General features: G+C 44.0%; 1 protein-coding gene across 1 annotated transcript in view; it reads right to left on the reverse strand.

The window, feature by feature from the left end:
- The window catches only part of RBPJ (recombination signal binding protein for immunoglobulin kappa J region), a 310,932-nt gene that overhangs the window by 106,177 nt on the left and 180,395 nt on the right, over positions 1–24,360 (reverse strand). The window lies entirely within an intron of this gene.

Consider the following 24,360-nt stretch of genomic DNA (forward strand, 5'->3'; position numbering starts at 1 on the left):
TATGGTAACAGTGCCTGTTCCGGACCTCGAATAGGGTCATGACTCTCAGCAGTACACCACATGTAAAAGCGCTACCACTTAAAAGTGTAAGACTTTCTTGTAGAAGGTCTCCAAACCTTCTGCAAGATACCTGCATGCAGTCTTGAGAGACCTAAATGTCCATATTAGATGAACTCAGGAGCCATGCTGCTAACCTCTGGGATGTTAACAAATTCCCCCTTCTTTACACAGCGTATCCTCCATTTTAAAAACCGCCTGCAACGCTTAGTATTATCATACCGGGTTGCCAAACGCCTCACCAAGGAAACGCTGGTAATCGCCTATCGCCATGGTATGTTCCCTCCTTTTTAGCACCTATCCGCTGGCTTCACATTAAGCTATCACCCTGGGCTAATAACCCCCCTTTTTTTATTCCAACAGCGCAATTCTCCATAAAGCGCACTGTGACTCCTAACATTGAGTCCCCCTAATTGAGGCTAGCATTGCACGCTCCCACAAGCGTTGCCTATACTACTCCACACAGGGAACCCTCCGAGCCAAGGTAAGATATACAATCCCCAAAGGCGCTGACAGCGCCGCATCTTTTTTGATCTCTCACCCCACCACCCACACCGCAACAGTAACGCCCACGGCCTCCCTGGTGCCCCTTTTAGTTTCAATTTTCATTTTTCACAGCGCCGCGGGTGTAATGCCCTCTCACACTTGCTTGTTGCACTTAAAAAGCTCTCGACTCGAGAATCATCACTGCATGTAATTAGCCTATTCTGCCAGTCGCATGTAATCGCCGGTTGCCCAGCCACCCACTGGGATATCACTGAGCGCCCTTTTCTCGACATAAGTCAAAAGAGATGACACTATCTGCACTATCACGAAGTGCCAGCCGAACAACCATCAGTTGTTACTGATAAAGCCTCCGCTACTTGTTCACACGCCGTCTACGCGGTAAAACACCTACTGCTAACCGGTAAATAGTGTGTTGTTCACTGCGATTCAGACTCATGTAATATGTACAAACCCTGTAAAATGTTGACTTCTCAAACCTTGTTTTTTAAAAAATCTTACTGTGTTTTTTCCTCCAGTTTTCCCCTCAACAGGCGTATTATTATTTATACCAGGCAAAATAACGCTGTTTAGTCCTGATGATGATCCCTTTGTAACTAGAGCACGGGATCGAAACGTTGACTCTTTTAGTAGACATACATTCAACCATTGTGTATTATTTTGTATGTACTACTCTGGCAAACATTTCCAACACTGATTTAAAAAGTGTCCAGACTGCTCACTTTCTTTGCCTGTAAAAATTCCTTTCTCTTACTGTACTATCTCTTTCCTCCCACTGTGTTTTCTTCACTAGTATGGTACAGGACTGTGCCCTACTTTAAGAATTGCTGCTTTAGTATTCAGTCTTAATAATTTTGATTCCATTTACAAATAAATTCCTTGTCCGGCTGGACATGGAAAAATATATAGTAGCCTATTGTGGTCTATATGTCATTTGCTTATATTTCTGAATGTGCTAAGGACCTTTGTTTCCTTAAACTGACTTACACCCTTGGTCCTTAGCTACCTTTTGGGTTCCCCTTGTTTCCCTAAAAAGCTAACCTCGGGATGGCAGGTTGGGATGGAACACCTTGCAGCCCGGCCTGCTAAGCAGATCCGGATGACACGGTACGCTCCTGTGTGGTACTTTGGACAGATGAAGACGGTCCGGTTACCACCATTGGCAAGGCCAGTCTGGCGCAACCAGGATCATCTTCGCTTTGGATTCGTACAGTTTCTGGATCACCAGGGGAATGAGGGGGACTGGTGGAAAGGCGTAGAGTAATGTCTCTGACCAGTCTATCAACAGAACGTCCCCCCTGGAGCCTGGTTGTGGGTATCTGGAGACTAAGACGCTGCATTCTGCTTTTTTGGCATCCGCGAAGAGATCTATGTCTGGTGTTCCCCAGCTACGAAAGATGTATTGCACTACTTCTTGTTTTAGCACCCAGTCGTGCGCTTCTGCGAAATGCCTGCTTAGGCCGTCCGCTGGGACGTTGAGGCTCCTGGTAGGTGGTGAACTGCGGATATCTTCATGCCTCGTGCCAGAAGCCACTTCCAAATCGCTTGTGCTTCCAGCGAAAGGGGTCTGGACCTGGTGCTCCCCTGCTTGTTCAGGTAATACATTGTTGTTGTATTGTCCATCTGAACAAGCAGAGCAGTCGATTGGATGGAAGGAAAAAATGACTCGAGAGCCAGATGAACCACCCTGAGCTCCTGCATGTTTATGTGGTATAGCTGTTCTCTTTCTGACCACAGTCCTTGTATCTGCAGGGACCCCATGTGAGCGGCCCATCCCTGAAGGGACGCATCCGTCACCAGAGTCTGTTTGGAAAGCTCCTAGTAAAAGGGAGTTCCTATCAGGAGATGAGACCGTCGCATCCACCAAGTGATGGAGAGCCGGACAGATAGAGGTATGGTTACAGTGTCTTCCCAGCGATTGGAGATCTGAGACCATTGATCCTCCAGAGTCGGCTGTAGAGGTCTCATGTGGAGTCGGGCGCGTTTGGTACCAGAACAATACACTAGGCCATCGACCCCAGTAGAGATGAAACCTGTTGGGCCGTGGGATGAGGCCTCTTCAAGAGGATCTGACACTTTTGGAGAATGGATGATAGTCTCTCCTCTGAAGGATACGCTCTTGCGTTTACTGTGTCCAGAGTTCCGCCCAGGTAATGTATCCTCTGTGTTGGATTGAGGATTTATTTTTTGAAATTGGCGTGCAGACCCAGCTGATGCAGTTGCTGAATGCAGTAAGTGAGGTGTTGCTGCAGAAGAGTTGGAGATGTACTTTTGAGAAGCCAGTCGTCTAGGCACGGGTAGACGAAGATTTATTTCCTTCTCAAGGATGCAGCTACTACTGCCATGCAATTTGAGAAAGCGTGAGGAGCTGATTTCAGTCCGATAGGCAGGTCCTGAATTGGAAGTGGTCTGACTGGATGCGAAATCTCAGAAATTTTCGATGCTTTCGAGCGACTGGAATGTGGAAATAGGCATCTTGAAGATCTACAGAACACATCCAGTCCCTTGGATTTAAGTGCGGGATTATTTGATGTAATGCCAGCATTCTGAACCTTTCTCTCAGAATGAATTTGTTAAGAAGCCTGAGATCTAGTATAGGCCTGAACTCCTTGTTTGGACCTGCTTTGGGACCAAAAAATATCGGGAGTAAATCCCCTGTAAACGTTGGTGCCATTGAACCCCCTCGATGGCCTCCTTCAGGAGTAGAGAGGATACCTTTTCTCTCAGAAGATTGATGCGATGGATGACAGTTTTTCAAGGAGGAACAGCAGGTGTAGGGGACTTGAACCTGATGGAGTACCCATTCTTAACAATTTTGAGCACCCACTTGTCTAGTGTGATCTTGGTCCACTCTTCCAGATAGAAACTGACACTTCCCCGCACCGGAGTGGGTAACGGAGTCAGGGGAAGCAAGCACTCACTACTTCTGTTGTTGCTTGGTAGCAGGTGTAGACTGTCTGGAGATCCCTCCTCTTCCTCTGCCAGGATGACACTGGTTGGACTGTGATCTTCCTTCCTGGGAGGACCACTGAGGGGTTTGAAACCTCTGTTGGTATTGGCGTCGATCGCAGGGGCCATAGCGTCGCCTGAAGTCCTTCCTCTTCTCAAGCCCAACCGCCTTCACAGTGTAGCGTTCGGTCTTCATCCTGGACATTTCGTTATCAGCATGAGAGCCGAAGAGCGATGTGCCATTAAAGGGGAAATTGAGGATTCAATGTTGAGCCTCTGGCTTTAAACCCGTCAGTCTCAGCCAGGCAGAACGACGGGCACAAATCCCATGTGAGTATCCAAGGGCAGCTAAGTCAGAGGCATCAGCTGCTGCCCTGATGACCTGATTGCCCACTAAACCCCCTTCATGGAGGACCTCCAGGAAGTCCTGTCTGTCTTAGTTTGGCAGCTTCTCTGTGAAGCGGGAGCAAGAGTCCCACAGAGAGCGGCCGAGGCGCTGGCTACTTTCATATAGGATGCTGAGGTGTTGCACATCCTCTTGTCAATTGAATTCATGGTCTTACTGTCTCTATCGGAGGGTACCGCAGATGCTGCTGCCGCTGTCTGGTTCTTCCGTGCCGCTGACACAATCAACTAGTCCGGAGGAGAATCAGCTCTAAGAAAAAGTGGGTCCTGCTCAGGAGCCTTGTACCTCTTAGTGATCCACGTTGGGGCCGTCTCCACCGACGCTGGAGTCAGGAATTTCTAGAGAGCAGGTTCTATTAGACCAGGCACCAGGGGAAGCAAAGGCCTAGATAAAGACCTGAGATGAAGTGTTTCGAAGATGACTGACGTTGTAGTAACAGAAACAGGCTTCTTAATCTGAAGCTTCGCAGCCCCCCTTCACAAGACCTCATTGAAGGTTAGAATGTCATCAATGGGTGATACTCTACTCGGAGGAGTGGAAGAAAGAGTAGGAGAGTAATCTGCCTTCAATGGTCTGGAGTCTGAGGACCACGAAGAAGATCTGTAGCTTCGTCTTCTAGGAGAGCGCTGGCGAGATCTGGACCCCCGGCTCCTAGGAGAATCTGGTGTGCGCCTTCTCAGAGTCGTGACCTCTGCGGAGTGGAACGGCGCTCACGTCTCTCAGGAGTGAACTGACTGTATTATCGGAGATCTGGATCTGCTAGGAATATGCAAAGGTCTGGTTATCCTTCGGTTCTTCCAATCCCTTATGTTCCCTAGCAATCTCGGGGAGATGTTATTTATAGGGGCAGGAGCCGGAACTGGTGAGGATTCAGGAGTGACTTGCACTATTCAGAGTTCCGAGGAGGAAGAGATACTCCTGGAGGTCACAACCTGGACGTCCTTCTGCATCAAGCCGTCCCTCGACATCTCCCTAGGCCTCTTGGCAGGAGGAGACCTATGACTGGACTAAGATCTCCTCAACGTCGATCTTCTCACTGTCGATCTAAACAGCGATCTTCCTGACCTTCTAGGCCCAGAGGGTGAAATGGGAGGTCTTGACATAGACCTTCACGACGACCGATGCGTTGACGCCATGCGTCTCGACGGCGACTTCCTTGATGGCGATCGCCTGTGCTGACGCGTAGTCAGAGAGTGACTGCGTCTTACGGGCGCGAGTCCCTCAGTGATCCTGTCGCCGTTGATGCGTGTGGCTCTCTCGACGTCAGTGGCGTTCTCAACGTTGCTTGAACACTCTCGGTGGTGGGCTTTGACGTTGATGTGTCGACTTCGAGCCACGACCGCCTGCCATTGTAGGAGAGCTGGACTGCCTACGAGGTGTCGTCGTCTTCGGCCTAGGATGGGACTTCTCACCTGAAGTTGTTTGCTTCGATGGAGAAGGAGGCCTCGACGTCGACTTTGATGCTGACTCGGAGCACAAAGGTTTTCTAGACGTCGACCTGTCCCTTGACGGCGTGTGAGACTGGTGTTTTCTTTTTTCACCTTTTTCTTTGAGCTCCAGCCTGTTCTTAGAGGAGGGCTTCTTTGAGGAATGTTCTTCTCGGCCACTAGGTGCTTCCTTTCCTCTCTCCTGCATAGAGTGCAGCTTAATCTTCTCCTTTTCTCTAATGGTTCTTTTTGAAAACTTACTGCAGTAGTAGCACAGGTCTGGTTTGTGAGATGAAGGTAGACAAGAAATACAGACCGAGTGCTGGCCCGACTTAGCCATCTTTTTTCCAGAGGCAGGGCACTTATTAAATAAGGCCGGCATTTTGACAGGAAAAAATAAACAAAAGTCAGAAAAAACACTAGATTTAGAACCCCAAGTACTAAAGACATCAAGTGAAACAATAAAATTCCACTTTAGACCAACAATTTGTGATAAAAAACCACCAACTGGCGAGCTCAATGCTCCAGGATCCTCACAGAAGGACCCGGAGAAAAGAACTGTCACTTGTGGTGCATAATGGTAGCCTGGGGGTTCTCGGAGGTCTTAAAGGCACGGTGGCAGTTTTTCCAATTGTTCTATATGCATCCTCTCTAGGTTAATCTGCCACTATGATCTTGCTTTTTAAACCTTTGAAAATAAAGGTTGTGTTTGCAAAGCAAACTGAAAGCAGTTTTCTTTATCTGTATCATGAATATATCACGATGTTTGTTGCTTTATTTTCTCAAATGTAAAAAATCTACAATGCAATTGTGGCAGTGTGAGCCTAGTAATATGCTTTCAGCCTGTATGTATGTATGTATATATGTATATATTTTTATTTTTAAAAAGCTTAGTTGCGAAACGCGCCTGTCAGGGGTGAAGGGGGGGCGGGGGGGTTGGAAAATTAATAAACTTTGAGAAAACATCTTTACATTGGAGTGCTTGCTGTTTTCTTGACCTAATTGGTTGGATAGTGTGGAGATCTATACCTACTGGCAGTCGCCAGTAGGTATATATAGTTAGGACCGAGTTTCCATAGGAAATCCGCAACATTCTATTGGGAATAACTTTGGCGCCGGTTGATGAATCTTCGCGAATGTCTCAAAGAAGATGGCCCTTTACGCTCCGCTCCTTCCCTGAAAGTTTTGGGGGGATTCGTCAAGTGGGGGATGAGAAAAAACGGGGGTCCCAAAACGTGTTTTCCCCATGTTATTTTCCATAGGACAAATTACACCAATTACACCAAACCAAACAAAGCAGCCCCCTGGCGCATACTGGAGGCTGTGTGGCCTCATTACACCTCTATGCAACGTAGCCCGCTGGCGCATACTGGAGGTTCCAGGTGGGCTAGTTGGCCCTCAGAATCCCCCATTATGCAAGGGGAATTAGTCCCCCCTCTGCAAACACGCCCGGGGGCTGCGTTGTAGAGAGGTGTAAAAAGGGGCGTGGCTCCATTACACTTCCCTGTGGCGTGTTTTAAATTGGGGAATTAATTCTTCTTCAATCCAGAGGTCCCTTAGAGGGCAACTAGTCCAACAGGTATCTCCAGTAAGCGCCATGGAGCTGCGCGGCAGATTGTTGGAAAAAGGGGTGTGCCCTCTGAACACCTGCCTGTAAAAATGTAGTAAATCAGTATAAAAAAAATAACAATTAATACATTTAAAAATTGTCATTTCAAAAACCATCGAAATTAAATGAAAAAACCATAGGTTTCAGGCCTTATATAGTTAGGAATTAGCATTTAAAAAACCTTGCAAATTCACTAAAAAAACGTAGGTTTCAGGCCTTATATAGGTAGGAATTAGCATTAAAAAAACCTTGCAAATTCACTGAAAAAAAACATAGGTTTCAGGCCTTATATAGTTAGGACTTAGCATTTAAAAAACCTTTGAAATTTACTGAAAAACCATAGGTTTCAGGCCTTATATAGTTAGGAATTAGCATTTAAAAAACCTTTGAAATTCACTCAAAAAACTAAGTTTTAGGGGTGTTCTAGTTAGCTGGACATTTCACTCGTACAAAACCATTGAAATTGCTCCTATATAGTTAGTTGTACTAACTATATTTCGCGCACCCGCAATCCACTGCTGATGATGTCACATATTGGATCATTCATGACATGGTCAGTGACATCACTGATGACATCTCAAATGACATCACTGATGACATCATCCACGTGACATTCACATTCACCTTTTCATACACTAGTAAAATCTTTCATCACTCTTTGTAAAATACAGAGTATCCTATTTGAATCCATTGTCCGAGCAATACAAGTATAAAAAAAACACTCAGTGATTCATAGATGTATACACACATCTAATCACTTACCTGTAGATTCACTCATACATACCGTCAATGAACAATAGAACACTATCAAAAGGAATATGCTATTTACTAGTATGCATCTGTTCTTGGCATGTAGGGCTGCTGACATTCATATCTGTGCATAGATCGCCGCCTAGTGTTGGGTCCTGATGAATCCACAATGTTGTCCTGGAAGAGTCTTCGAAGTATCACGAGATAGGTGGCTTCTCCCCGGGACTACAGTGCGCATGGGCATCCTCTCCATCTTCAGATTGTTTTTCGCCATTGTGGCAGAGATGGAGTACGATACAGTAAGTGATGTCCATGCTAAAAAGTAATAGTGCATGCTACAGCTTCGACAGGCACCGGGGAGGAGGGTGGGCGATATGAATGTCAGCAGCCCTACATGCCAAGAACAGATGCATACTAGTAAGTAGCATATTCCGTTCGAGGCATGTGGGCTGTTGAATTCATATCTGTGCATAGAATATATAGCAGTTTCTCCCTTAGCGGTGGTAGCCTGTGCAAGCTGCAGCAGTCTGAAAAATAGTTTTGAGAACAGCCTGTCCTACAGCTGCTTGGAGTGAACATCTACGCAGTAGTGTTTGGTAAATGTATGTATGGTAGACCATGTGGCTGCTCTACATATCTCCTCTAGAGGAAAGCCATGGATGCCCCCATTTTGCGTGTGGAATGCGCTCTTGGGGGAACTGTTAAAGTGCGTTTAGCTTTAATGTAACATATTTGGATGCACTTAACTATCCATCTAGATAAACCATTTTTGGAAATGGGGTTGCCTTTGTGCTGTGTTGAAAAGGCAACAAACAACTGCATTGTCTTCCTGAAATCTTTTGTCCTGTCTATGTAATATAGGAGAGCCCTTTTAACATCTAGTGTGTGTAGAGCCCTTTCAGGTACTGACTGTGGATTTGGGAACAACACTGGCAGTTCTATTGTTTGATTGATGTGGAAGTGGGATACCACTTTTGTCATGAATTTAGGGTTTGTCCTAAGCACGACCCTATTTGCGTGAATTTGGATGAATGGTTCTTGAATAGTTAGGGCTTGCAGCTCACTAACTCTTCTAAGAGAAGTAATCGCTACGAGAAAAGCCACCTTCCATGTTAAAAATTGTATCTCACACGAATGTAAAGGTTCAAAAGGTGGTCCCATCAGTCTGGTTAAAACAACGTTTAGGTTCCAGACAGGTGAAGGTGGGTGTCTTGGGGGGATCACTCGTTTGAGCCCCTCCATGAATGCTTTAATTGCAGGCACTCTGAATAGCGAAAGGTGCTGCCTGTTCTGAAGGTAAGCTGCTATGGCAGCTAAGTGTATTCTTATGGATGTATAGGCTAGATTGCATTGGTGTAGGTGCAAAAGATAGCATATGATATTTTGAGTTGATGCGTCTAGTGGGTTTATGTCATTGTTACAATAAATGACAAAACGTTTCCACTTTGCCGCATAGCATGCTCTTGTAGTAGGTCTCCTTGCCTCTTTGATAATGTTCATGCAGTCAGGAGGTAAGTTTAGGTAGCCAAACTCTAAGACTTCATGAGCCAGATTGCAAGGTTCAGCTGCTGCGGATCTGGGTGCTGATTGTTTCCATGGCTCTGCGTTAAGAGACTGGGTGTTAGTCGTAGTCTTTGATGAGGCACCATGGAAAGTTCTAGGAACGTGGTGTACCACGGTTGCCTCGCCCATGTTGGAGTAACCAGGATTAGCGTCATGGAATGCTGGCGCAGTTTGCGTGCCACTAGCGGTATCAACGGTGCTGGTGGAAAAGTGTAGGCAAATTTGCCTGACCAGTTCATCCATATTGCATTGCCCTGAGACTGCGGGTGTGGGAACCTTGCGGCGAAGTACTGGCATTTTGCGTTTTCCTTTGTGGCGAACAGGACTAACTCTGATTTTCCCCACTGTTGGAAGTATGGTTGTAGCACTGTGGGATGAATCTCCCACTCGTGCACCAGTTGGCTGTGTCTGCTGAGCAGGTCCGCTATTTGATTGTCCTTGCCTGGGAGGTGTTCCGCCATGAGAAAAATGTTTCTTTAAATGGCCCACTTCCACACGCTCTGAGATAGATGTGACAGCTGGGGAGAGTGTGTTCCTCCCTGTTTCTGTAGGTATTACATTGCAGTCATGTTGTCCGTCTGGATCAACACGGTCTTGTTGCACAGATGTACTTTGAACGCTTTAATTGCCATAAAAATTGCCATCAGCTCCAGTAGGTTGATGTGCATTTTCTTTTGCTGCGTGGTCCATAGGCCCTGTACTGTGTGGGGGAGGACATGGGCTCCCCACCCTATCAGGGATGCGTCAGTTGTCAACACTATTTGTGGTACAGGCTCTTGGAACAGTCTTCCCTTGCAAAGGTTTTGTGGATTCCACCAATGCAGAGAGTTGTATGCACGATTGGACACCAACACTAGGTCGTTCAATTGTCCTTGAGCCTGGTTCCACTGACGTGCTAGGCACTCCTGCAGCGGACGCATGTGTAGTCTCGCGTGAGGGACTATAAAAATGCATGAGGCCATCATGCCTATCAGTTGCATAAACACTCGGGCTGGGAGCAAGTGTTGTGGCTTGAACTTTTGGATCAGCGTTTGAATGCTGTTTATTCTGGCAGAATTTGGCTGTGCTTTTGCTGCCAGAGTGTCTATTGTTGCTCCCAGGTACTGCTGTAAGTGGGCAGGCTGAAGATGGGACTTGTTGTAGTTTAGCGAGAAACCTAAACTGTGTAGGAGGTGAATAGTACGTGACAAGTGGCTGGCACATTGCTGGGTTGACTGAGCTTGTATTAGCCAGTCATCCAGATATGGATAGACATGAATATGCTGTCTTCTTAGATGTGCAGCTACTGTCGATAGGCACTTGGTGAACACCCTCGGGCTGTTGTCACCCCAAAAGAAAGGACTTTGATTTGGTAGTGCTGATTTTGTATTGTAAACCTGAGATATTTCCTGTGTGCCGGGTGTATTGGTATATGGAAATATGCGTCTTTGAGGTCTAGTGTTGCGAGGAAGTCTCCTTGACGCAACAGTGGTAATACCTGCTGTAGAGAGATCATGTGGAAATGATCTGATAAGATGTATTGGTTTAGGGGCCTGAGGTCTAAAATTGGTCTGAGAGACCCGTCCTTTTTGGAGATTAGGAAGTACAGAGTACACCCCTGTACCCTGGTGTTCTAAGGGTACTAGTTCTATGGCCCCTTTTTGTAGCATGCTGATGACTTCTTGCTGCTATAAGTGTAGGTGTTCGCGGACATAGGACGGTGTCTTGGTGGTGTGGAGATTAATTCTAGGCAATAGCCATGCTGTATAATTTGCCTCACCCACCTGTCTGTAGTTATATTTTCCCAGACTGGCAGGAACTGCTGTAATCTACCCCCGACCGGTGTTACATGGTCTGGGGGTCTTGAAAAAGAAGTCACTGTTTGGTGTTGGTAGAGGATCTGGTGTTGTTATTCCCTCGTCCTCTACCTTTGGTGTTATTGCCACGGTATCCACCTCTACTGTTCTTGTTGTAGGTGTTTTGCGTGTTGCCTTTGTTGTAAGAGGTTTGCTGTGTTGAGCCGCCTCTTGCAGGTCCTCTGTTGCCGGAGCCACGAAAGGAGCCGCCTCTGTATTGCTGTGACTGCAAGGCTCCCATAGACTTGGCTGTCACGGTATCCTTTTTCATTTTGTCTAGTATTGTGTCCACATCAGGACCAAATAAAAAAATCAGGGTTTACAGGTTGATTGAGTAAAGTGCTCTGAACCTCATTTTTAAACCCAGAGATGCGTAGCCACGCATGTCTTCTGAGCATGACACTGGTATTGAGAGCCCTAGCTGCTGTGTCTGCTGCATCTAAGGCACATTTGATGGAGGCGTTAGATATTAGCTTTCCCTCTTGTATTAGAAATTGTGCCTGTTCCATATAAAGGTCAGGTAGATGCTGCAGAATTTGCTCTAGTGTGTCATAGTGCACCCTGTCATACCTGGCTAACAAGGCTTGTGTGTTTGCAATTCTCCATATGTTAGCTGCTTGAGCAGCTACCCTTTTGCCCGAAGCCTCCAGAATCTTAGACTCCTTGTCTGGAGGTGGAGCTTCGCCAGAGGTTTGTGAATTAGCACGTTTACGTGCATTGGACACGACCAAAGAGTCTAAAGGGAGCTGTCCCTTAATGTATGTAGGGTCCACTGGTGCTGGCCTATATTTTCTCTCTATCCTAGGGTTAATGACCCATGCCCTGGTTGTTTCTTTAAATATGTCCCCTGTATGTTTAAGCACCCCTTTCAACATTGGCAATGTTTTGATGGTTTTTTCTGAAGTGTTGAAAGTGTCAAAGAGGAAGTCTTCGTCAATGGGATCTGCATGCATCTCCACATGGTGATTGTATGCTGCTCTTTCTATTAATGCATTGAAGGCAGCTGTGTCCTCTGTAGGCAAAGTCTTAACAGGGTATGCAGTATTGTCTGGAATTGGCAGAGAGTCTCCAGGGTCAGACCATGGTTGATTTTGGACGTCCTGGTCATTGTCCACTGGATAATTGTACTGTTCATTGTCCTCATACTCCCCATACTCATCTGTGGGTGTGGGAGAATATGTATACGTTTCTTGCACATATGGTGTGATAAGCTCAAAGAGAACTGGAGATGTTGAAGTGTCTCTCTTTCTTTTGAGTGGTATCATATAGGACTCAGCGTAAGTGTCTGGTCTGATTTTGCTTTATAATAGGGTAACTGCCAGTATTGGGGTCAACATACAGTTTAGACTGTTCTTCTGTTGAAGGCTCCTGTTCTTCAGATGTTTTAGCTCTTTCTCCCGATTTTGCCTTTTTAGTTTGCGTCGATTCGAATCCGGTTGTTGGTTCGACCGCCCTACGCTTCACGTGTGTAGGAAGTCCGAATTTGATTGGTCCGAGAGATTTGTGTTCCGACAGTTTTATTAGACTGTATGAACTTTTTTGGAGCCGTGATTGTTATCGATCCGACTGTTTTCGATTGTTCGATAACTACTTTTTGGCCTTGTGCCGTCTTCGGAGCTTGCTGCTTCGGAGCGATGTTTTGTTGCCTCGGCTCGACGGACCCCTTTGGTTCGATCCTTGTCTTTGGCTCGAGTGTTTTTGTGTGCACCGGCCTTGGTTTGTCGACATGTTGTTTCGGTTCGACAACCGTCTTCTGTTTGAGTCCTTTGTTTGTGTTGCTTGGTGTCGACATCGATCTTGTCAGTTTGACGGCCTTTAGCTTAAACGCGGACATGGGTGTACTGGCTCTCGGCTCGACAACCCTTGTATGCGACCCTGACGGCTCGACGACCTTTTTCTGTTTGGTCGGCTTCGATGGATCCACACTTTTTGGTTCGAAGACTGTGAAGTCTATTAGTTTTGGTTTTTGTTTTGCTTCCATCACTTTCGGTTTCGATTTTCCCAAGCTTTGGCAATGTCGCACCAATGGCTCTTGTATTATATTCTTATCCGGCTTAATTGCGGGGCTATAGAATCGATGTTTTGATCTTGGCTAAGGCCTTCCGGCGATGCCACAACATGAGCCTCTGGAAGCCTATCAGTAAGTATATTGGACTCCGTACTCACGGTCGGCCCAGCGTCCTCACCGGAGTCGTCCTCGACGGTTCCGATGCCTTGATCGTCGTCCCCAACCTCGACGATGTCTTCTTCAGCGTCGATGTAGTAGTTGGAGTCATGTTCTGACCCCTGCTCCGACTGCTGATCTGAGTCTTCAGCTTAGACAACCTCCTCGTCGTCTTCAAAGATGTTTTCCGGCTCAGGCGCTGACTTCTGCATCGTCTGCCTCGCTGCTCGTCGAACTCGAAGTATCTTTTTCGATCGAAATTGAGCACAAGCTAAGGAGTCGGCTTCATTGTGTTCTGGAGATAAACACTTGTTACACACCGGGTGTTTATCTATGTGTGGGTATTTAGAGTTGCAGTTCGGGCATCTCTTGAATGGACTTCGTTCCATCGACGATCGGTCCTTTGGTGTCGAAAAGAACGTCGAATAGGGCCCATGCGGCCCTATTCGACGTTCTGAGTAGAAACAACAGGAATAAAGTTGTTGGAACCGATCGAATAACAATACCGACGACCCCGAAGGCCTTTTGGCCTTTAGAAAGTTTTAATCGATTCCGAACTCTGAGTTACGAAAGTACATCCGAACCCAATGGCGGAAAAAAACAATCTGAAGATGGAGAGAATGCCCATGCGCACTGTAGTCCAGGGGAGGAGCCACCTATCTCGTGATACTTCAAAGACTCTTCCAGGAAACAATGTGCAATCATCTGGACCCAACACTAGGCGGCGATCTATGCACACATATGAATTCAGCAGCCCACATGCCTCGAACACAAAAATACTTATACACCTATATAGACATTACACACCAGCACACATCCTATTCACATATGAAGTCATCCTACTCACTTATGCAAACAATGGATCATACTTACATATTTACTTAGCTACACACTTATACAAACACCACTTCATCTATTCATTTAGATAGTAAGTCATACTAAATGAATTATAAAATCATTATTACAAGTATACAGTTATCCATAGTCACTCACACAATCATGGAGTCTTATGTATACTTATTTATATACAACAATTGACATATACACTGCCGTTTATTTTTCTAGTTTGTTGGACATGTACAATTGAGAAATATATTTGCTCATCACCACACCCATAAAGAGATTCACTCACTAAACAACTGTTAGCACATATAGTTTTAACTTCATATATCTACTGAATGAACTATTCACACATCTTTGGACAGTCACACTCCCCCCCCCCCCCCACCGAACCACACACACTTTCACTCTCCCATACAAATATTCAGTTTACTAATCAATAACTAATATAGGCCTTCACATAGCTAGTAACCAACTGTAGAACCAGTTCACACAACAACTGACAAAGTGATACAGATATTCCCACAGTTTCGTCACTATCCACTATATTTAGTGAGACATGATAAATTGGTCAAGTAAACAGTCAATTACACTGCTACTAAATCCTCCATCCAAATATTTATTTATATATATATCCACTCATTCTTCAATGCAAATTGCTATATTATATATATATATATATATATATATATATATATATATATATATATATATATATATATATATATATATGTATATAATGCATATTTAAATAACGAAGCAAACCACATTCACTGGATGATGTCATCAGTGATGTCATTTGAGATGCCATCAGTGATGTCACTGACCAGGTCATGAATGATCTAATGTGTGACATCATCAACAGTGGATTGCAGGTGTGCGAAATATAGTTAGTACAACTAACTATATAGGAGCAATTTCAATGGTTTTGTATGAGTGAAATGTCCAGCTACGTAGAACACCCCTAAAACTTATAGTTGTTTGAGTTAATTTCCAAGGTTTTTTAAATGCTAATTCCCAACTATATAAGGCATGAAACCTATAATGTTTTCAGTGAATTTCAAAGGTTTTTTAAATGCTAATTCCTAACTATATAAGGCCTGAAACCTATGTTTTTTCAGTGAATATATATATATTTATGTAGATATATGCATATTTGTTCATGTTCTGGGTTCCCCGCACTTGGGCGGGACTATTCAGTGCTTATGACTATTTATTTGTATCCCCTTGAAGAGAATGACAGATTCCTGGCTACAGACCAATGCCCAACTATGATTCGATGGACAGCAGTGGTTGTGTCTCCATTCTTGTTTGTGTAGTGCATGTTGTCTCCCTTGGTCAGAATTGTGTATCATTTATGAAATGAAGGCAGAAAGGCTTTAAGAGCTAAATTAACCACTATCAGCTCAAAATGTGAATCCACATTGTTGTCCTGGAAGAGTCTTCGAAGTATCACGAGATAGGTGGCTTCTCCCCGGGACTACAGTGCGCATGGGCATCCTCTCCATCTTCAGATTGTTTTTCGCCATTGTGGCAGAGATGGAGTACGATACAGTAAGTGATGTCCATGCTAAAAAGTAATAGTGCATGCTACAGCTTCGACAGGCACCGGGGAGGAGGGTGGGCGATATGAATGTCAGCAGCCCTACATGCCAAGAACAGATGCATACTAGTAAGTAGCATATTCCGTTCGAGGCATGTGGGCTGTTGAATTCATATCTGTGCATAGAATATATAGCAGTTTCTCCCTTAGCGGTGGTAGCCTGTGCAAGCTGCAGCAGTCTGAAAAATAGTTTTGAGAACAGCCTGTCCTACAGCTGCTTGGAGTGAACATCTACGCAGTAGTGTTTGGTAAATGTATGTATGGTAGACCATGTGGCTGCTCTACATATCTCCTCTAGAGGAAAGCCATGGATGCCCCCATTTTGCGTGTGGAATGCGCTCTTGGGGGAACTGTTAAAGTGCGTTTAGCTTTAATGTAACATATTTGGATGCACTTAACTATCCATCTAGATAAACCATTTTTGGAAATGGGGTTGCCTTTGTGCTGTGTTGAAAAGGCAACAAACAACTGCATTGTCTTCCTGAAATCTTTTGTCCTGTCTATGTAATATAGGAGAGCCCTTTTAACATCTAGTGTGTGTAGAGCCCTTTCAGGTACTGACTGTGGATTTGGGAACAACACTGGCAGTTCTATTGTTTGATTGATGTGGAAGTGGGATACCACTTTTGTCATGAATTTAGGGTTTGTCCTAAGCACGACCCTATTTGCGTGAATTTGGATGAATGGTTCTTGAATAGTTAGGGCTTGCAGCTCACTAACTCTTCTAAGAGAAGTAATCGCTACGAGAAAAGCCACCTTCCATGTTAAAAATTGTATCTCACACGAATGTAAAGGTTCAAAAGGTGGTCCCATCAGTCTGGTTAAAACAACGTTTAGGTTCCAGACAGGTGAAGGTGGGTGTCTTGGGGGGATCACTCGTTTGAGCCCCTCCATGAATGCTTTAATTGCAGGCACTCTGAATAGCGAAAGGTGCTGCCTGTTCTGAAGGTAAGCTGCTATGGCAGCTAAGTGTATTCTTATGGATGTATAGGCTAGATTGCATTGGTGTAGGTGCAAAAGATAGCATATGATATTTTGAGTTGATGCGTCTAGTGGGTTTATGTCATTGTTACAATAAATGACAAAACGTTTCCACTTTGCCGCATAGCATGCTCTTGTAGTAGGTCTCCTTGCCTCTTTGATAATGTTCATGCAGTCAGGAGGTAAGTTTAGGTAGCCAAACTCTAAGACTTCATGAGCCAGATTGCAAGGTTCAGCTGCTGCGGATCTGGGTGCTGATTGTTTCCATGGCTCTGCGTTAAGAGACTGGGTGTTAGTCGTAGTCTTTGATGAGGCACCATGGAAAGTTCTAGGAACGTGGTGTACCACGGTTGCCTCGCCCATGTTGGAGTAACCAGGATTAGCGTCATGGAATGCTGGCGCAGTTTGCGTGCCACTAGCGGTATCAACGGTGCTGGTGGAAAAGTGTAGGCAAATTTGCCTGACCAGTTCATCCATATTGCATTGCCCTGAGACTGCGGGTGTGGGAACCTTGCGGCGAAGTACTGGCATTTTGCGTTTTCCTTTGTGGCGAACAGGACTAACTCTGATTTTCCCCACTGTTGGAAGTATGGTTGTAGCACTGTGGGATGAATCTCCCACTCGTGCACCAGTTGGCTGTGTCTGCTGAGCAGGTCCGCTATTTGATTGTCAGTTTGACGGCCTTTAGCTTAAACGCGGACATGGGTGTACTGGCTCTCGGCTCGACAACCCTTGTATGCGACCCTGACGGCTCGACGACCTTTTTCTGTTTGGTCGGCTTCGATGGATCCACACTTTTTGGTTCGAAGACTGTGAAGTCTATTAGTTTTGGTTTTTGTTTTGCTTCCATCACTTTCGGTTTCGATTTTCCCAAGCTTTGGCAATGTCGCACCAATGGCTCTTGTATTATATTCTTATCCGGCTTAATTGCGGGGCTATAGAATCGATGTTTTGATCTTGGCTAAGGCCTTCCGGCGATGCCACAACATGAGCCTCTGGAAGCCTATCAGTAAGTATATTGGACTCCGTACTCACGGTCGGCCCAGCGTCCTCACCGGAGTCGTCCTCGACGGTTCCGATGCCTTGATCGTCGTCCCCAACCTCGACGATGTCTTCTTCAGCGTCGATGTAGTAGTTGGAGTCATGTTCTGACCCCTGCTCCGACTGCTGATCTGAGTCTTCAGCTTAGACAACCTCCTCGTCGTCTTCAAAGATGTTTTCCGGCTCAGGCGCTGACTTCTGCATCGTCTGCCTCGCTGCTCGTCGAACTCGAAGTATCTTTTTCGATCGAAATTGAGCACAAGCTAAGGAGTCGGCTTCATTGTGTTCTGGAGATAAACACTTGTTACACACCGGGTGTTTATCTATGTGTGGGTATTTAGAGTTGCAGTTCGGGCATCTCTTGAATGGACTTCGTTCCATCGACGATCGGTCCTTTGGTGTCGAAAAGAACGTCGAATAGGGCCCATGCTATTCGACGTTCTGAGTAGAAACAACAGGAATAAAGTTGTTGGAACCGATCGAATAACAATACCGACGACCCCGAAGGCCTTTTGGCCTTTAGAAAGTATTAATCGATTCCGAACTCTGAGTTACGAAAGTACATCCGAACCCAATGGCGGAAAAAAACAATCTGAAGATGGAGAGAATGCCCATGCGCACTGTAGTCCAGGGGAGGAGCCACCTATCTCGTGATACTTCAAAGACTCTTCCAGGAAACAATGTGCAATCATCTGGACCCAACACTAGGCGGCGATCTATGCACACATATGAATTCAGCAGCCCACATGCCTCGAACACAAAAATACTTATACACCTATATAGACATTACACACCAGCACACATCCTATTCACATATGAAGTCATCCTACTCACTTATGCAAACAATGGATCATACTTACATATTTACTTAGCTACACACTTATACAAACACCACTTCATCTATTCATTTAGATAGTAAGTCATACTAAATGAATTATAAAATCATTATTACAAGTATACAGTTATCCATAGTCACTCACACAATCATGGAGTCTTATGTATACTTATTTATATACAACAATTGACATATACACTGCCGTTTATTTTTCTAGTTTGTTGGACATGTACAATTGAGAAATATATTTGCTCATCACCACACCCATAAAGAGATTCACTCACTAAACAACTGTTAGCACATATAGTTTTAACTTCATATATCTACTGAATGAACTATTCACACATCTTTGGACAGTCACACTCCCCCCCCCCCCACCGAACCACACACACTTTCACTCTCCCATACAAATATTCAGTTTACTAATCAATAACTAATATAGGCCTTCACATAGCTAGTAACCAACTGTAGAACCAGTTCACACAACAACTGACAAAGTGATACAGATATTCCCACAGTTTCGTCACTATCCACTATATTTAGTGAGACATGATAAATTGGTCAAGTAAACAGTCAATTACACTGCTACTAAATCCTCCATCCAAATATTTATTTATATATATATCCACTCATTCTTCAATGCAAATTGCTATATTATATATATATATATATATATATATATATATATATATATATATATATATATATATATATATATGTATATAATGCATATTTAAATAACGAAGCAAACCACATTCACTGGATGATGTCATCAGTGATGTCATTTGAGATGCCATCAGTGATGTCACTGACCAGGTCATGAATGATCTAATGTGTGACATCATCAACAGTGGATTGCAGGTGTGCGAAATATAGTTAGTACAACTAACTATATAGGAGCAATTTCAATGGTTTTGTATGAGTGAAATGTCCAGCTACGTAGAACACCCCTAAAACTTATAGTTGTTTGAGTTAATTTCCAAGGTTTTTTAAATGCTAATTCCCAACTATATAAAGCATGAAACCTATAATGTTTTCAGTGAATTTCAAAGGTTTTTTAAATGCTAATTCCTAACTATATAAGGCCTGAAACCTATGTTTTTTCAGTGAATATATATATATTTATGTAGATATATGCATATTTGTTCATGTTCTGGGTTCCCCGCACTTGGGCGGGACTATTCAGTGCTTATGACTATTTATTTGTATCCCCTTGAAGAGAATGACAGATTCCTGGCTACAGACCAATGCCCAACTATGATTCGATGGACAGCAGTGGTTGTGTCTCCATTCTTGTTTGTGTAGTGCATGTTGTCTCCCTTGGTCAGAATTGTGTATCATTTATGAAATGAAGGCAGAAAGGCTTTAAGAGCTAAATTAACCACTATCAGCTCAAAATGATTTTTGTGGAAGGTTTTCTCATGTTCTGTTCATGGTCTCTGAGCCAAGAGGTGGTTCACGCAAGCACCCCATCCTGATAAAGCTACACCTGTGATTTTGTGAGGGATTTTCCTCCAGGATCAGTACTCCTTGTAGAACTGGCACCACCATGTCAGATATTTTATTGAGGCCAGAGTTAGAACCAATTTATTTTCCCAGATGTTGTTCGTCTTGCACCATTGGTCTTACAGGCATTGTTAAGGTATCACATGCAACCTTAAATTTGGGACAATGTAAATGCAAGATGCCACAGAACCTAGAACAGAGAAGTTTTTGTCTTTTAGATAGTATGCATTGCACACATCCAGTTACAATACCGTAGATGTGGAATGATTTCATGTAGGCCAGGCATTTTGAACTTCTCCATAATGAATTTGTTGGAGGATAATAGGTCCAATCCTTTTTTGGTCCTATCTTTTGTACCAGAAACTTCCTGGAGTAAAATCCCGGGCCTCTATGTCGGCTCGATAACATTTTTTGATAACAAAATTAATATTTTGTACCTCAGGATGTCAAGTTAGTGCGCTAAGGACATTTTCGGAGGAACCAACGTTGAAACGGCCTTGCAATATAGAAAGTATCGGCAAGCTACAATACTTACCAACTTGTCTTTTGTAATGCCTAGCCTCACTGCTGAATGCATATATATCGCTCACCCACGGGAGTGGGCAATGGAAGGGTGTATTGGAGCATGAATGTCTGCCTTGTGATGAATGTCTCCCTCACCAAATTTGTTTCAAGGTTGTCTTGGAGATGGATGTTCTGCTTTGGTATGATTAACTCTGGCCCAAGGAATGTTGCTGATAATGATGCAAAGACTTGTGGATCTAGGAAGAGGTTTGAACCCACAATTGGTAATACCTCTGTTTTTTTGGGCTTATATTGCCTGAAGAATTTATTTTCCTCTTATACACCTAATGTCTTTAGGGCTTCTGATTGACTTTTCATCTACAGCATCTCATCGCTGGTATGCTGATCAAATAGTGGAGAACCCAAGGAAGGCAGATTGATCACTTAATTGTGCTTCAGGCCTAATAGCAGTGAGGTAAAGCCGGAAACAACAGCTTATAGGCAGACCATGGCAGTAGCCCTTGGTAGTCAGTTTTGCAGAATCTACAGCAACATTTATTACTCGGTTAGCTACTAGAGAACTTCATTGAGTTGGTGGTATTACTGTAGATCATCCTTGGTTGCAACATCTCTAAATATTTAATGTTCTTAAATTCTAACAGCAGGTTCAGTTCAAGCTTCATGAAAACTTGTAATATGGTTAATGTTAAATATATTTCTATGGCATGTCTACCTATAAGTGTATTGGCACTTGTAGATCATGAGCTACTAGGCTAGTGTATTGCTGATTCCTAAACAGCCAAGTCTTCAGTTCCCTTCTGAAGGCGAGAAGGGTGGTTATGGACCTAAGATACAGTGGGATGGAGATCCACAGCTTAGCTGTGCTGTTAATGCAACTCTGTCCTCCCCATTTCACTTTCCTGATTCTTATGGTGGTAATCACTTTTGCATTAGTTGACCATAAAAGTCTACTTGGAGAATGCCAACTGAAGGACTTCCACAGGAATTTTGGTCCTTCTCTGTGCAAGGCTTTATGGACCACACAGAGTGCCTTGAATGTAATCCGTTGTCGCACCGGGAGCCAATGCAGCTCCTGGAGGCTCCTATATATCAACTGGTATTTGGGGATGCCCAGAGTCAATCTGGGTGCTGCATTCTGCACTACTTGGAGCTTATCAAGTAGTTTAACCAGGAGATTCATATACAAGCCATTACAAAAGTCCAGTTTAGATCAAATCAGTGAAGATACAATAGTCTTTCTGGTATCCCTGGGATTCAAAGATAAGATTTTCCACAGGGAATTGATTGCAAAAAAAGAAGAGGATATATCCGAGTTGTTCATCCATGATAAATCCAAGATTTCTCGCTTTAGTCACGGGCTTAGGAGGAGAGTCCAGACTGTCCGGCCATCAAGCCAGAGACCATACTGCAGAAAGATTTCCAAACAGAATAACCTTTGTTTTACTCGAGTTTAGTTTTAATAAGCAACTCATCCAGTTGCTTAGGGCAGTCATGCAAACGTGTAATCTTAGAGAATAGTTAATAATATTATCTACTGCTGATATGACCAATTGGGTGTCATCGGCATAGTGTGTTGGAATTAAATTAAAACTTTTAATTAGAGGGGCTAGTCTGAAACGTAATCATTAAAGAGTGATAGGCTGAATGCAGAGCCCCGAGGGACTCCACATGGCAGAGTAAAAGGTGAGGATTTAAACTGGCCAAGATTCTGAATTTGAGATCTCTCTGATAGAAAAGAGGTTAGTAGGGTGAGAGCTTTACTTTTAACCCCTATGGCATTCAAACTGTGGTTAATGGGTGAGACACAAGAGAGAGAAGACCAAGGTGGTGTACAGGTATATAAGGAACTTGTATCCGTTGTATTTAAGTAAGTACTTCTAAATCTATCAGAAGTCATGTATCTCTTGCTTCTCGCAACTTGTTTAGGGGGATGGAAGTCTTACAGGAGAAGGTAAAAGTCTCCTACTTACTCCCACTGGAGACCTGTAGGTGGATTTGGGTACCATTCTAGTTGGCAAAAGTTGCAGAGGTTGTAAGGGTTCTTCTAAAGGATAATCAAATAGTAGGAGGTCTTAGCTCTCGGTAAAGTATGGGGTTCTGAAGTGATATGCCTGGGAGATGTCAGAGGATATCTTGCAGCAAAAGCTGTAGCAGTTCGCCTTGTCTTGAGAGTTGGAGAAAGTGATTAAGTCAAGAGCCTCAGGTGAAATTTTCAACGAAGAGGTGAAACAAAGTGAGGAGTATAGGACAATACAGTAATTCTATGGATGCAAGAGAAAATGTTGCCATCATACGGATTGACATTGATGCGGACAGTGAAAACTCTGGATCTCTTCGACGGTGAATGGTAGGACTCCGATGGATGGTATCTTTTCTACTTCAACAGTGATAAAACGTTTTCATACATCAGTAATTAACATCACATTGATGTGGACAGCAATGTGTGTGTCAGTCATTGACTGAAGTCTCTTCAACGTCAATGGTGTTACAGACTTCGTTGCAGGAGGAGTCTTCAGTGATGACACAGACTATGTAATCGATGTTGTGACTTTGAGGAGTGTCCTCTATGTTGTCAGTGTAGAGAAGATAACAAGCCGGTCTTAGAAGGTGAACAGGATGTCGCCAAAGTTCCAGACAATGTTCATTTTGATGTTGATATTGAGTGAGAGGAAGAGTGGAGGTGATGAAGATGATCCTCATCACTGTGCTGTCTCCTTGGAGCTCCCCTTTTGGGAGTCCATTTCGGGAGCAGTCTTCTTTTCAGAGCGTGCCGGAGAGGATGTTTCTTCAAGCCCCCTTTTCTTTTCCTTCTCCTCTTCAGCTCTTATGTTGTGAAACATCCCTCTGAGTCTTATTCCTCTGGATATTTTAAAATCCATTTCAACAATTTTTTTAAACAATTTGACACTATTCAATAGGACGTGAAGTCGGGAGGCGTACCACATATACGCCTTCCTCCTTGCGCAGGAGTGCCACTTCTCAAAGAGAGAAGGGATGCTTACTGAAAAAATCTATTAGGTGATGGTACAAACACTTCACCCAGTAGAAGGACTTTAAAGATGTCAAGTCAATGTGACATTTTGAGAAAAAAATAGAAATAACTATAATAAAAAAGGTATGAAACTTCATTTGCGCTGGGGGATCCTACCTACAGGAGCTATGGCTATTTCTATTACTGCTCCAGTGGAACCCTGAAACTATTGGTCTTCATCCATCAATTTGGGCCTATTCCAACAGCCTGAGGTAGTTGTGACAAATAAAGCATCGTAGGTACCACTGTCGATCCCTTATGGTTTCAGAGATTATCAACGGGTGACTTGCATGTCACAATTTACTCCAAAGAGACCAGTGAACACTGGTGCCAGGATGACTTCCTGTGGACGTCTCACAACCAGAAACTATAACCTCAGCTGGAAGATTTTAAGATGGAGGTTCCAAAAATAAACCAGCAGCTCTAGAAATATATAGTGGAAAGCAGGCCAATTATTGTGCCACCTGTCCCCAATTGTATCTCTACAACCAGTCAGGATCAGAGACTTAGACTGTGACCTCTACAGGCCACTAGTACTGGCTACCCTGATTCGACTCCCTCCCAGCATGCACCACACTGACAAATGGTCATCAAAATCATCAGTTCCCTTCATTTCTTTTTTGGTCCATGCTAGTAGGATGCCAGGAACATGAGCATTTCATCCTGATCTTATACACATAAAGTCATTACACTCATAAGAACACACATGTTTTATAAAAAGCTGACAGCTGAGC

This window comes from Lissotriton vulgaris, chromosome 3_2, assembly GCF_964263255.1.
Source record: "Lissotriton vulgaris chromosome 3_2, aLisVul1.2, whole genome shotgun sequence".
Taxonomy (NCBI): Eukaryota; Metazoa; Chordata; class Amphibia; order Caudata; family Salamandridae; genus Lissotriton; species Lissotriton vulgaris.